We start from the raw sequence: 14,175 nt of genomic DNA, 5'->3' as shown, positions 1-14,175 counted from the left end.
CTCAGGTGGCCAGAGTTGGGCCAATCAGCTCAAGGGCCCCTGACTCAGGAGAGGCCATGCCTATGCCTCAGGGGCCTGCCCTTTGGTTAACAAAGGGAAGTTTCCACCGAATTTTAAGGATAGACACTGGCCTGGCACCACCCCACTTTGCCCTGAACAGGACACTCACATTATGGCAAAAGCACTGCAGTGGAAAACACACGTGCACACACAAGCAAATGAAATGAAAGATAGTCAGGTGAAGCCGTATCTGGTCTGGAATATTCCACCCTGGGAAAGGGACTGTGTCCCAACAATGGTTGGGATCTCTTAGGTTTCAGTTGTGAAAGGGATACATTGAAGTCCTGTTATCTGGGGTTATGACCTTTTTTGGAAAGAGGATCTTTGCAGATGTCATTAAGATGAGAGTATATGAATTAGGAGGGGCCCAACACCAATTTCTAGTGTCCTCATAAGAAAAGGGAAATTTGGGCACAGAGATTCAGAGAGACACAGCTGAGAGAATGCCATGTGAAGGGGGAAGTGGAATCAGAGACCCGAGTGCTGCTGCCACAAGCCAAGAAACACTGAGGACATCTGGAACCCTCCAGAAGCTACAAGGGAGCCGTGGCGTGTAGTCTCCCTTGGGACACTCAAGAATATGCCATCCTTGCCCACACCTTGATTTCAAACTGCTAGCCTCCACAGGACAATCCATTTCTATTGTTTTAAGCCACTAGGTTTTCAGGACTTTGTCAGGGAGGTTCCAGGAAACAAATGCAGGCTCACCTGGGAAAGAGCCAGGGCTGTGTCCGCCAGGGTCGTGGGATTGCTTCTGGGGAAGATGCCTGTTGTTGCCAGGGGAGGTTCCGCGGGCTCTCACTGCGTGTTCAGGCCACGTGCCTATTCTCTGCCTGCAGGACTCTGTGGATGGTGCAAACGCAGGAGCTCAGCCCCAACACTGGCGAGAGACTGGAACCTGGGACGGTGGCAGTAGACGTACGACGAGATTGCTTTGCTGGACTTTGTGGTAGCCAAGGCGGGTTGGGCCCACTCAGCAGAGATGGAGGGATTGGGACAGGAGTCAACATCCTGTGCTCAGCCTGTTGCCCTTGTCAGTGAGGCAGGAATGCACTTTATTACAGTGATGGTTTGGGCAACAATTTCTAAGCTAATGAATCTGTTGGTCAGGTGAGCTCAGGTACATCATGGCTGATGCACGTACATGTAGGCCTTTTTTTTCCCCAAAGATTTTATTTATTTGACAGAGAGAGAGAGAGCGGGCATGAGCAGGGGAGTGGCAGGCAGAGGGAGAGGGAGAAGCAGGGTCACTGTTGAGCAGGGAACCCAACTAGGGCCTCGATCCCAGGACCCCGCGATCACGATCTTAGCTGAAGGCAGCACGTGTAGGCCTTTTCAAGCGACAGTCTAGAGCTGCACATCCAGTTTGGTAGCCACTAACCACTGCAGCCAATTAAATCTTTAAAATTTTTATTTTCAATTCACATACAACAAATTCCCTACATGCAGTATTTTTCATGCACGGTTCCTTGGCTTTGACAATTGCATAAAGTCAAGTAACCACCACCACCCTGAAGACCCAGAAGAGTTTGTTCACTTTAAAATATCCCCTTGAAAAAAAAATAATAAAATAAAATATCCCCTTGGGTTGCTCCTTGGTGGTCAACCTTCTATCAACCCCAAGTCCCTCACAACCATCTGTTTTGTATTTCTATAATTTCGCCTTTCAGGATTTAAATTAATTAAAATTAGACAAAATAAAGGATTCAGTTGGTCAGTTGCACCAGCCATATTTCATGCGCTCAATAGCGACATGTGGCTGACGGCTACCATTCTGGACGGCGCAGACAGAAAATATTCCCATCATTCCAGAAAATTCTACTGGGCAGCACCAGTAGAGGTCCATTTATTCAGTGTTTCTAAAATGTTTGGGGGTCGTATTCCTTCTATCAACCCTCTTCCTAGAAAAGGCTCACAATACAGGCATGCAGAAAAGAAATCCAATGCTGAGTTTCAGGGCATCCGTCGATGGCTCTAAGTCCCTTCCTATGGGGCTGAGACTCCCAAATGTCATGTAAACTTGAAAGTCTAAAAGCATTTTCCTCAAGCTGAGTTTTCTGCTTTGTGTCTTCAAGTTAGAAATCAGACCAAAGCGTTGTCTCGTAAGCTTGCTGTTTTCTCTTTAATATGCAACGCTGACAGGCAATTATTCACGGAGATTACTCCGTGCGCAGCGTTGGCCTGCTGCGCCGCCCGCTCGGTTGCAGGAATGAGCTTTTGGAAATCATCGTTATTAGTAAATATGAATCGGGGTGTTTGAAATGACTTAATGGAAGTTTAGCTTCTCTCACATTAAATCTTCTTTGTTAAAGGGTAATGGTAAGGTAGTCTGGGCATCAGCTTAGCACTGTCGAAAAAGGTAGCTTGTTCCTTAAAACAGTGTTCTGGGTAATTTTCGCCCAGATCAATGTCATTCCAAAAGCTACTGCCTTCCATTTCACAATTTAGGGGCGATAATTGTGTTGGCTTGACTGACACTGTCTTGGTCACAATTTCTTTCTGATGCTGCCTCCTGCTCAGCTCCCCAAAGACTTGGGAAAACCTTTCTTGCTTGCTCCCCATCCGCCCTTTGCTTATAAAATGCCCCACGCAAAATAAATAAATAAATAAATAAATAAATAAATAAATAAATAAATAAATAAATAAAATAAAAAAATAAAAAATAAATAAAAAAATAAAATGCCCCATGCAAATGGGACCGGGTCTGGCTTAAGGGCTGCTCAGGTATAGATCCTAAATCACTGTGACCTTATTACCAGAGGAAAGCATTTTATTTACTTCCAGGGCCCCTAGGTCCCATGGCATCTAGATAACAGCGACTCAAATGACTCAAATACTTCTTCTGGGCCCCACGGAAATCAAAAGCCCACCCCTTAGCTGTCTGCAAATGGTCCACAGCTTACCATGGTGGAAGTCAGACCAGAATTCTTGATTTCCTGCCTTAAAGAGTTCTCCTTCCAGGTTCTGCCTCTTAGGGGGTTGCCTTTTATTTTCACCTGATGGTGAGCCCAACTGCAGCCCGACACTCCTTCTTTTGAATTCATTGCCCACCTTCCGACTGCCATGAATATAGGCCGCTTGCACGTAGTGGAACTTTCTCCAAAAGTTTGTGGGTCAAGGGAATATTCACTTCCCCAGCACGCAGCAAGCTTTTGGAAATCCTGCGTCACCTCCTGCTGCTCTTGGGAGCACGCTGGATCCTCTGCAAGTTCAGTCAGGGTGGTGACCTGCAGTCGGCCCTCTTGACTCCTTGCTTCTCCCTCTTCTTTCTATCCTTTCCTTCTTCTCTCCAGAGATGAATGGACACTTCTGATGGATTCTGTTTTTTAAAAAAGATTTTATTTATTTATTCATGAGGAACACATAGAGAGAGAGGCCCAGACTAGGCTGAGAGAGAAGCAGGCTCTCTGCAGGGAGCCTGATGCAGGACTCAATCCCAGGACCTGGGGATCATGACCTGAGCCGTAGGCAGATGCTCGACCACTGAGCCATCCAGGTGCCCCACTGATGGACATTTCTAATACAGAACAGCATGGCCCTATCTTCAATGCCCTTGGCTCTTGCTAACACCCACATCCTGGGGACCTCATTCCTACTCCATATTCATCAGGACTTTTGGGTTGCAAACAACAGAAAGCCAACTCAAATTAGCTTCAGGGGAAAAAGAGAGTATTCTTTGACTCGAGAAACCTAAAAGGAAAAAGCAGGAGAGGCTGGCCGACAGGCTGACCTGGAGGCTTGGCAAAGTTTTCTCCATATTCATCCTTTCTACCTCCCAGCTCCTGGGATTCTTCTGAAAACAGCTTTCTCCAGGTAGTGGAGACATGGCTTCAGGCATCAGGGACCCCATCCTTGTCTCCACAAAGGAAGCAGCACCCTTGGGTAGAACAGTCTGGGCAAAGTTCTGATTGGCCTGCCCTGGGCTCCGTCTGATGCAAGGCTCCTTCCCAAGACCCCGGGATCATGACTTGAGCTGAAGGCAACACTAGAACAGTCACAGTGGGCAAGGGACAGGGGACAGGGGATGGCGACCTGGAGTGGGTGCCATCCCCTGCAATTAGGGAGGCAGAATAGTAGATCCAGGTGCAGGGGAGGAAATGCCAGGGGGTCAGAAATGGCTACTGATGCATACAGCAGGTGGCGCTCACTGGAGGGCTTACCTGACCACTGCTAAGAAGCTCAGAAAGAGCAAAGGGGGCACAGAGACCCTGATAATGTTACAGGTCCCATGACTCACCCACAACAGACGTGGGGCCAGGGCCGGATAACTCCCCCCTTCTGCCCCTAGGAAGGGTCTCTGCAATCCAACAGCAAGAATGTTTTGGAAGCCTGGGCATTATGTACCCTCCTGCAAGAGGCACTTTCAGCACAAGGAAGAACTCTGGAAGGCATTTCAGAGAGATCACCTCACTTGTCCCGCGTCCTCTGCTCAGACTGCTCCTAAAACGGCCTGGGCTGATAGCAGTTGTCGTTCCCTGAATCATTTCCAGAAGGTGATGCTATAGCCTCTCAGCAGCCAGTATTTAATAACCTTAAGCATCTGGAAATCCTTCCTTATTTTCCAACCAAAATCCTTCCTGATGCAATTGCAAGTCATTTCCTCTCAGTGCTCAGGAAAGGGAAACCAGATGGTCAGTGCCCCACATGAAATAACTTTTAATAAACTTGCCAGAATTAGTGACCCATCGTGTAGTCTGTTTCTTCCCTGGGTGAAATTGTCCCAATTCCATCAACTGTTTTCTGCTTTGGTCTCATTTTCTAACTCGTAAATTACCTGAGCTTCTTTTCTCCAGAGGAGACTCAAGTTCTTGCAGTTATTCAATGTGTGTTGATGTGTGGGATAGTATTAAATACTAGTTAGGCAGGAAAGACTCAGCAAAGAAATTTCCAGTGCTAAATGAACCCAATTCCAGAGTGTGTGTGTGGGGGGTGGTCCTCGAGGAGATGTCCTAAGTACTACAAACGTTAGTAGCTCCAGAGTCTATCCATAGCCAACTGGACATTTTCAAAAGCCATAACAGATGCCAATTCATTGCTTATTCATTTCCATTTTATTTATGAGAGATTTTTTTGGCCAGCTCTAAATCATTTGTTGGAATGCAATTGGTCTTGCTGGGCCTAAAGCGGGATCATGTCTCATGGAATTGTTCTAGGTTATTATCATGAGCAGCTCTCGAGAAACCATTTCATGTTCTGCTGGGTAGAGTTACTAACACATCTCATGCGACGGGGGCCGGGGGTGTGCTTGAGACTTTTCTCAAATGCAAACCTGAAACAGGCAAACAAAACCTTCCCAGTTGTTAGAAGGCAACGGGTTCCAACTCACAAACCCTGGGGGCAAAGAAAGCTGCACCCAGGAGCAGGACCACAGGATGAAAAATACTTGGTTTGCGGGTGAGATCATGGATCCCAGAGTGAGAGCAGACCAAGGAGTAGTGTTCTCTGGTAGATGCAGATACCCTGGGTATCAGTGTGTGTGTGTGTGTGTGTGTGCATGTGCACGAGTGCAAATATTTAAGAGCTGAATGAACAAGTGAATCGGTGAATGAATGAATTGAAGGTGGTTCTGATTGGTAAGGAATCTTTTTCTTTATCCATTTAAAAATATTTTATTTATTTATTCATTCATGAGAGACAGAGAGAGAGAGAGAGAGAGAGAGGCAGAGACACAGGCAGAGGGAGAAGCAGGCTCCATGCAGGGATCCTGATGTGGAACTCGATCCTGGGTCTCCAGGATCACGCCCTGGACCAAAGGCAGGCACTAAACCGCTGAGTCACCCAGGGATCCAAATCCATTTTCTTTTTTTAAAAAAATATTTTATTTATTTATTTGAGAGAGAGAGAGCAAGAGAGCATAAGCAGGGGGAGTGGTAGGCAGAGGGAGAGGGAGAAGCGGGCTCCGTCTGATGCAAGGCTCTGTCCCAGGACCCCGGGATCATGACCTGAGCTGAAGGTAGATGCTTCACCTACTGAGCCACCCTGGTGCCCCTTCTTTTTTTTTTTTCTTTTGTAAAGTTTTAGTTATTTATTTATGAGAGACACACAGAGAGAGGCAGAGGCCAAGGGAGAAGCAGGCTCCCTGCAAGGAGCCGGAGGTGGGACTCGATCCCAGGACCCCAGGATCACACCTGAGCCAAAGGCAGAAACTCAATCTCTGAGCCACCCAGATGCCCCCCTCCTTTTTTTTTTAATAATCAGAAATTTGTACCTTTTGACTTCCTTCACTCCTTTCACTCTTCCAACCCCCACTTCTGGAAATCATCAGTCTGTTCTCTGTATCTACGAGCTTGGCTTTTTTGGGTAAGATTGTACACACAAGTGAGATCAAATAGTATTTGTTTTTCTCTGACTTATTTCATTCAGCATAAAGCCTCAAGGCCCATTCATGTGGTTGCAAAGCGCAAGATTTTATTTGTTTTCACAGCTGAGTAACATCCCACCATGTGTGGGTGTATACAGGTGTTTGTACAGGTACAGTTTCTTTACCTGTTCATCCAGCAGCAGACTCCAAGGCTGTTTCCATGTCTTGGCGCAGTAAGTAATGCTGCAGCGGGCACGCGTGCGTGACCCATTCAGAGTCGGTGTTTTTCTTTTCCTCAAATATATACACAGAAGTAGGATGCCGGATCATATGATAGGCCTATTTTTAATTTTTTGAGGAACCTCCACGCTGTTTTCCATAGTGGCTGCACCAATTTACATTCCCACGGACAGTGCACAAGGGTTTAGGGAGTTGTTTTGGTTTTTTGTTTTTAATAGGAGTGCAAGTTTGCCTTCTTTCTTGCTTGTGTTCTTCGGGGGGCACACGAGTGGATCCTGCTTCTCCCTCAACACGACTCATGAACTCTGCCGCTGTGTGGGCTGTGCACCATGCAGTTCCAGGAACGCCTTTTACGTCATTCTTTATGTCCCAGCGGTCTCCTGCAGTTGTTCAGTGCACAACCTGCATGGCTGTCCATGGCAGCCCCATCAGTGTCAAGCCCCAGAGATCTCATCCAATAATTTTACCCTTCTGCGAATGGGCTCATTGCCACCAACTACGTGAATGGTAGATACATGCCGGAGAGCATTTGTTTTTCTGACTGTAATATACAAAACAAATTTCGACATAGTTCTGTTAAATTTCTGTTGATATTTGTAGACATCTACTGCCTCATAAACTTTGTTGTCAATTATGTATGCTCACAAGCTGTTCTAGTTTTGATACGTTTAGGAAAAGTTCAGTCACATTTTCAGAATTGTAATGATTTCCCATAAAACATCTGATTCTGAAAATTTGTATCTATACAGTACAAATAACATAATGGCAGGCAAATCATGCTACATAGTACCTTCCTTTATGCTGTAGTTAAAGTTATTATAGCTTTCCAAACAGTTTGCTTTTCAAAATCATAAATAAAGATCCTGGGGTACAGGCTATTTTAACAAATATGCATAACTTGGAGACGCAGGATCTATTTATCTTTCCAACACCCATTGTATTTCTTCTCAGTCCAGATTCTTTCATAATATTTATCTGAAGGTAGAATTTTAAAAAATGCTCTCGGGGACACCTGGGTGGTACATTTGGTTAAGTGTTTGACTCTTGATTTCAGCTCGGTTCTCAAGTTGAGTTCAAACTCCACGTTGGGCTTTGTGCTGGGCATGGAGCCTATGTTAAAACAAGCAAGCAAGCAAGCAAGCAAACAAAAAATCCTCTCTCCCCTAGGGACCTAGATCACCTGGGAAAGGTGGGCAGATCTGGGGTGGACTCACGGTACGGAGGCTTGACTGGCAGAGATCTGCGCATCTCTGTGGACCCCAGTTTGATCAGCCAAAGCAATATGGGTTTCTATTTATCTAAAGGAAAGTGGCCAAGGATGAGTGATTAAGGAAGATTTGACATGTCGAGGACCTTGTGCTCTAATGATCTTTGCAAAAGTTAGCATTAGAGAAGGCCTCTATCCTTAGGAATAAGATGAGGAGGATGAAGAGTGTCACGAGGGAGAACAGTGACAGGGAGAAGGCCGGGATGCTGGGTCCATGAGGCTGGTCCCCTTGGTGCCCAGAGACATGAAGGCAGGAGCCCCAGAGTCTCCTTCATACCATTTGCTTTGGGTGCCCGGGTCATGGCCAACCTGGTCCCTATGGGCTGTGGGAGCAGCAGAGGCTTCTGGGACAGTGGAAGCTGGCATTCCCTCAAGCCTTCACTTGTGCCTTCATGTGTCCATTTATCCATACATTCGTCTAATTGCTTTACCACCAACAATCTGTTCAGAACCTCTTTTGAAATAAGACAGGTTTGAAATCAGGCAGAGAGACAAGAAGCAGGGGTGGTACCCATTACTGCTGCAGACGCTGTTGGGGAAGGAATATGTGGCATAAAACCCACTGCAAGATGCTAACAGATACCGGGAAGATGAGGCACAGGAGGACAGAGATGCTGAGCCACAAGGTTGGAAGGAGTCTTCCTAAACAGAGACTAGAAGAAATGGGGGAGGGTCTCAAATGGGGCCATCTGACTTCTGGCTGGAAGGGTAGGGTGGTGTTTTCCAGCTCTCATCTTTCTTGCAAGACCTTCAAAGACCGCATCTCTGATCACCTCACTCCTATGCTTGGAAACCATCAGTGGCTCCCTATTACCTACAGAATGAAGAACAAGTACCTCAGCAACGCATTCAAGGGTGTTCAAAAGTGACTCCCTTCTCCCTTTGTGGGATGACCTCGCACCCCCTGCCTCCTATCGTTTACTCCCCGACCTCATGGTCTCACTATTTCCTAAACATTAGCGTTCCCTTCCTCTTCTCTTCCCAGAAACTGGTGTGTGGATGGCTCTGCCTCACACCAGGGGAGGAATGGTGATGGGTTTGGACCAGTAATCACGGGAGCCAGAGGGTCCAGGAAGAAGACAGAGAACCGAGATGTCTGGAGGACACAGCCCCCAGCCTCATCTGGGGCACGACAGGAGGAGCCAGCACCGGAGCTGGGTTGCACAGGATGGTGGGATTTAGGGAGAGAGAAGATTCGGACCCAGGCCATGTGCACGGCCACTTGTTAGAGCAGTTTTGATTGTTGGATTTCAGAAATACCAATGGATCAAAGGAAATGTGCCCTGGAAATTTGGGAGTAGATGGATTCTAGTGCCTTTATAACTAAATGGTACTGTGATAAAATTTTTTTTTATCCTATCTTTGTGAACTCAAGTGACTAATGTTTCAATATGCGATTTAAAAAGGGATTTTGTTCCCATGACAGCATTCCTTGAGGTGCTATTAAATACAACCTTAACGATTTTTATATAAAAATGAAACATGATAGGAAGCATGTGACCATATGCTGGTTTCCCTGGGCAGACAACGCAGAGGGTACGTCAATGTGGAGGGTGCCCTAGCAGTTATAGCCACGTGCCATCGGCACTTCTAGCAGGATTTCTAGAACAGTCCGCAACAATTCCTACACGCTTCCACATGCAATCCTCACCCGCTTCTAGAATCCCTAAAGTGAATTCACAGGGTGGGACAATGACAAATTTCCTAGTGGGAGCCCAGATGGCCCCTCCTCTGTGACTGCGGGGGCTTTGCTCTTGGGCCCAGCACCTCGGGCTTCCCGGGCAGCAGTAGCACCCAGGCACCCTCCTCACCCTCGAGGCCTGGCCATCTCGCCCCGGGAGTCGGTCCCACCCTGAGCCGAATCCAGCACCGGTCGTGGCTTAAGTGAGGTTACATTTTAATGAGATGAAAAATAACTCCTAACTCCTTCTTAGAGGACCGGGTATAAATTAGTTATTGATTTTAAAGCATCTTGGAAATGTAATTCCGGAGGCAGTGCAGCATCCAAGCTTGAATAATTAACGAGACAGGTGGAGGTAGGAGCCCCATTCCTCCCCCGCCCCTGTTATCGGGAAACTGAGTCCTCAGTCAATGGAAAGGATGGGTGCCCTGGGGCTTGGACTGGCCTGTGGCATGGACCCAGCAGCCCTCCAGGGATGGGAAAGCCTCCTGGCTACACAGATGTCACCAGAACCGTGTTTTCCGGAAAGCCAACGATAGTAATCTAAGCTGGCTGTGGGCGTGGAGGTGACTAGAGTCCCTTCTCCACGATTTCTTTATACAGTAACAGTACGACAAGCTCACTGTGGAAACTCTGGTCAAAGGGAGGAGTAAACATCCCAAACTCATCATCCAAAGATACCGTTCTTGCTGCTTTCTTCTGGTATATTAGAATTCTCCGATTTCTTAAAAAAAAATACATTTGTCATAATAGTCTTCATATAACGTTATATGGACCAGACTATTTTGCTTCCTGTTAGTTTGATTTATTTATTTATTTATTTATTTATTTATTTATTTATTTATTTATTTATTTATTTATTTATGATAGTCACACAGAGAGAGAGAGAGGCAGAGACACAGGCAGAGGGAGAAGCAGGCTCCATGCACCGGTAGCCCGACGTGGGATTCGATCCCGGGTCTCCAGGATCGCGCCCTGGGCCAAAGGCAGGCGCTAAACCGCTGCGCCACCCAGGGATCCCTTCTTCCTGTTAGTATTAGATCATAAACAATTTTTCATGTTATTATAAGTGCCGTATAAACATCCTTTTCAATAGTAACTTCGTGCACTTCAGTTCTAGTCCTCCTGCCACCATCTCTCGGTTGTGGGACACGTAAGCTGCAGGTCATCTGTTTTCAGTGATATTAAGGCAGGTGATGAACGGACCCCCCGGGCGAGGCGCTTAGGAAGTTAACGCATAGGGACGCCTGGGGGGCTCAGGTCGTGATTCCGGGGTCCTGGGATAAAGTCCCACATCGGGCTCCTTGTGGGAAGCCTGCTTCTCCCTCTGCCTATGTCTCTGTCTCTCTATGTCTCTCATAAATAAATAAATAAGATCCTAAAAAAAAAAAAAAAAACCCTCGTAAGTCGCGGCAGGAAAGGCTCCTTCCGTTCTCGACCTCCAGGGGACACGGTCTCAGACCCATGACTGTTTCAGCAAGGGCTGATGACAACCTGACTTCATAGGTTGACTAGTAACCCATGTGCCTTGTGATGCCATAGAGGAGGGCTCACAAGCATTTGTTAAAATATCATTCATTCATTCATTCACTCATTCATTCATTCATTCTGCGGTGATTGTGCACATCTATGCACCAAGGCACCTACAGATCGGAGGGTATGCTGGCCGAGCACATGGAGGGAGGTTGGTCATCTAGGGTCACGCTGGCTTCCAGCCGGTGATGACAAAGGGGCAGGTGGAGGCTCCCGGGGAGGGGACCTTATGTCTCTTCAGCAATAGGTAGTGTGTGTGGGGGGGGCAGGGGGAGCAGGTGGTCAGAACATCCCCTCCCAGCCTCATTCAGAGATTAGACGGAGGGGATCGGTGGCAAATGGGCCTGTGCGAGTGGCTGATGCATGATGCTGTCACTCCAAGGTGTAATTAAAGAGATGTATGCTAATTTTTAACTTGGTTAAGGGATATTAACTCAGACAAATGAACCTCTCCTTTCCCAATAATTAGATATCCAAACAAACACACACTTTTCTCCCCAATTAAATGAATGGAAACTCTAAGCTATGGAGCCCCATTTCAATATGCCCTATTTGTTACTGGTTTCCACTCCACTGCTTTCTTTAACTTCACAAAAGCAAACGATACTATAAAGAAGCATAATAAAATCATAACAGCAAAAATTTCCTTTTGATTTTCGCAGGACATAAAACACTCATTCACAACTGGAAAAAAAAAAGACACTGTGTTCAGCTAAAATGTCACGTTGTTTCCAAGAGAATGCAGTTTAAAGGGCTTAAGGGATGGTGGCATCCAAGTGACACATTTTGAAGTTATATTTAATTTAAAGCAGTAATGCCTATCCCTTTGGTATATAAAGGATGGATCATATCAAGCCAAGTTGACTGCTTTTTTTTTTTTATTAAATTACAAAATTAGTGAAAGAAGTAATGCTTTTAGGTGGTATGGAGACAAATACCTTTTATTTTCGTGCTGGTGGCGGCAACCGACGTGAGGATAATTGGTTGGTCCTGGCGGGGCAGACTGAACAGGATGAGGCACTTTGGCCCCTGTTCCCACTGTTTTGGGTTCAAAAGAAATTCCCAACACTAGAGTCACTGAACTTGGCCCTGGTCACCCCTCTACTGTCCAGGACACAGCCTGGGACGGATGGGGCTGCAGTGTGCCATGAAGTCCAGGACCAGTGGATCTACTTAAGCAAAAACAAAGTGAGAAGTTAGTCCCTGTGGAATTAGGACGGTGAGCATCTTCGTGTGCAGCCTACGTGGAGCTTCAGTGGGAATCTTGCTCAGAGTTAGAATGAGGGCTGCAGAACCCGCATGCTTGGGGGGAACCCTACCTGTACGCAGAGCCCCCAGTGAACAAGCCCAGTGGCCCTCATTCCTGTGTCTCAGAATCCGCCTTTAGCTAGTGTCTGAATTCAGGCAGCAGAGGCCCCACCAAAATGTAAATGTGCCCCCTGGGAGGCTGGCTGCAGTGACACTGGGCTGCACATGGGCCCACTGGTGCTCCCACAGTTGGGAAAACCAGAACACTGGACAGGTAGGGTTTGATGGGGAAGTGTTGGTCATTTCGGCCTGGAGAGCAGAGGCCCACCTGGAAGCAAGGTGGGGGTAAGCTGGAGGTTGGGGGTTCAGCAGAAGCAGAAACACCAGGTGACCTGAATGCTGGTTGCCTGGTCCCCCAAATGGTTCCAGTTCTCTTGGGCCGGGAGAGCCCCCGCCCACTACAATGGGTCTCTACAGCCCAGGGGACTTTTGGGTCCATCTGAAAGGCCAACCATGAGTCCCCCAGGGAAGGGACGTGGTGGTGTGATGACGAGTCATGCCATAGATTAGGAGTTGGGTGACATTAAGTGGTTCACGACTGTCGCAGAGTCAGGGTTTCCTTCTTGAGCTGAGGCGTGCAGGAGGTGCAGAAGGTCACCCCAATACCAAAGATGAAACCCAACCCAACCCAGGCACAAAACCTCTATCCCAGCGGGACCTACCTGAGTGCTTTCCATCATACAACCTTTCACAGAAGGGACGGGAACGCTGTTACTCCCATGTCAGAGGTGAGGCTCCAAGAAGAGCCATGTCTGCGGTCACGCGACAGGTACAAGTGGAGAACGGGGCTTCGGCCCCGAGCACACGGGCCTTCAGCAACGGCGACAGGGGACAGGAGGAGGACGGGCGTGGCTGGGAGATGCCCGCTCAGGGCCTGCTGTGCCGTCTCTCTCCACCTCTGCTGACCTTTGCCAGTGTCTCTCTTCTCCTGATGGGCTTCGACACCAGCACAACGACACGACGAGAAACACAACGTCACAGTGGAGGGAACCGGCCGGCAGACCCGGGGTGGATTTCAGGGTGTGCCCTTTACTCTCTGACTGTGGCACACGGTCCGCTGTGTGCTCCTCGCTTTCCTTGTGGGAGTGAAGCCTCCCCCCCGCACCCCAAGTGTCCTGAGGACTAAATGTTCTGAGGCACAACTTCTGGCCACGCAGCAGCTGCCTGGGTAGGCCCCTCCTCGTGTATAATCAGCTGATTTGGTCCATGAGGTCAGCAGAGCCGGAGTCGTCTGTCCGTCCAGGTAGAGCCGGTGAGGACGGGGCCAGGCTTTGCACACTCCGCTGTTGAACCCGGCTGCGGGCGGGAGGCACCCTGCCCTTGACACTCCCGTGGACCCCAACCTCCTGTTCCTCATCCACGCTGATTTTGCCATTTCCAAGGGCCTTCTGGGTTCCTGCTCTTGCCGGGCATCCCGCCCCCTTCCTGCATCTCTTTCCACAACACTCACGCCAGGCGGATCCACCCAAGGTCTGCCCCGGGATGAGGTTGTCGATGGCACGGCCGGGGCAGCGCAGCGCTGACATGAGGCGTCTTTGTCCTTCAGAGCCTGCTGACCTCGATGCCCTGGCCTCGCCCCATCAGCCTCCGTCTCTGTCCTCCCGCCTCACACCCCTGCTGCACCCCGTGTGTCTGCTCTTCTACAGTGTCTTTCTGAATCAGAGATCACCGACTGGTGGCCTGCAGGCCAGATACGTTCGGCTCACAGGTGTGCATCGTTTGGACCCCAGCGTTAAAACGTTTTTGAGATAGAGGCCCAACATTGAACATTTGGCGCACTGCCAC

The 14,175-nt window shown here is 48.2% G+C and overlaps 1 long non-coding RNA gene across 1 annotated transcript; it reads left to right on the top strand.

Annotated features, from left to right (window-relative positions):
- Positions 1–49: 49 nt before the first annotated feature.
- On the top strand, positions 50–4,724 carry LOC119866534. Its single transcript, XR_005380315.1, has 3 exons — positions 50–238; positions 900–978; positions 4,349–4,724. It is a non-coding gene; the product is annotated as an uncharacterized LOC119866534 (long non-coding RNA).
- The last annotated feature ends 9,451 nt before the right edge of the window (positions 4,725–14,175 follow it).

The sequence above is a fragment of the Canis lupus genome, chromosome 28 (genome assembly GCF_011100685.1).
Source record: "Canis lupus familiaris isolate Mischka breed German Shepherd chromosome 28, alternate assembly UU_Cfam_GSD_1.0, whole genome shotgun sequence".
NCBI classification, from domain to species: Eukaryota; Metazoa; Chordata; class Mammalia; order Carnivora; family Canidae; genus Canis; species Canis lupus.
Note: the sequence above shows the minus strand (reverse complement) of the source record. Positions and strands in the feature narration are given on the sequence as shown.